The 873-nt window shown below is 41.2% G+C and overlaps 1 pseudogene; it reads left to right on the plus strand.

The window, feature by feature from the left end:
* Positions 1-463, plus strand: LOC125924005 (60S ribosomal protein L15-like; annotated as a pseudogene).
* The last annotated feature ends 410 nt before the right edge of the window (positions 464-873 follow it).

Here is an 873-nt window from a genome sequence, read left to right on the forward strand (position 1 = left end):
ATGGGAGCTTATAAGTACATCCAGGATCTATGGAGGAAGAAGCAGTCTGATGTCTGAGTCCATTTATTGGACTCGTGTGCCATGTGGTGGCCACAAACGCCCAGTCCCTAAGGGTGGGACCTATGGCAAGCCTGTCCTTCATGATGTTATCCAGCTAAAGTTTGCCCAAAGCCTTCAGCCTGTCACAGAGGAGAGAGCTGGATGCCACTGTGGGACTCTGAGAGTCCTGAATTCTTGCTGGGTTAGTGAAGATTCCACATACAAATTCTTTGAGATTATCCTCATTGATCCATTCCATAAAGCTATCAGAAGAAAGCCTGACACCCAGTGGATCACCAAACCAGTCCACAAGCTCAGGAAGATGGAAAGGCTGACATCTGCAGACCATGAGAGCCATGGCCTTGGACAGTTCTATCACACCATTGGTGGTTTTCACTATGCGGAATAGAGAAGACACAATACTCTTCAGATCTGCCATTACCACTAATAAAATAATTCTTGTAAAATTCTTACCTAATAAACAATGTACGACAAAAAAAAAGAGAAGAAAGAAAGAAAGAAAGAGAGAGAGAGAAAGAAAGAAAGAAAGAAAGAAAAACAAAGAAAGAAAAAGAATGCACTCTCTGTCTAGCAGCTGAATACACAGTTAGATTTTACACTGATTTCTTCCAGAACTCTGTTGCCTCGCTGTTGGTCTACTGAAGTGCAAAGTCATATTGGACCTTTGTGGCTCGGTAATCAATCGGCAATTATGTGGAAGCTGAGGTCGAAATAGAAGGGATAATGAAGAAAAGGGTTGGGAGGCCAGATTGGGGGAAACTGAAACTAGTATATTCCTTAATTAAATTTTTTTTATCTAAAAATAAATTTTAG

Source organism: Panthera uncia, chromosome B1 (genome assembly GCF_023721935.1).
Source record: "Panthera uncia isolate 11264 chromosome B1, Puncia_PCG_1.0, whole genome shotgun sequence".
Classification (NCBI taxonomy): Eukaryota; Metazoa; Chordata; class Mammalia; order Carnivora; family Felidae; genus Panthera; species Panthera uncia.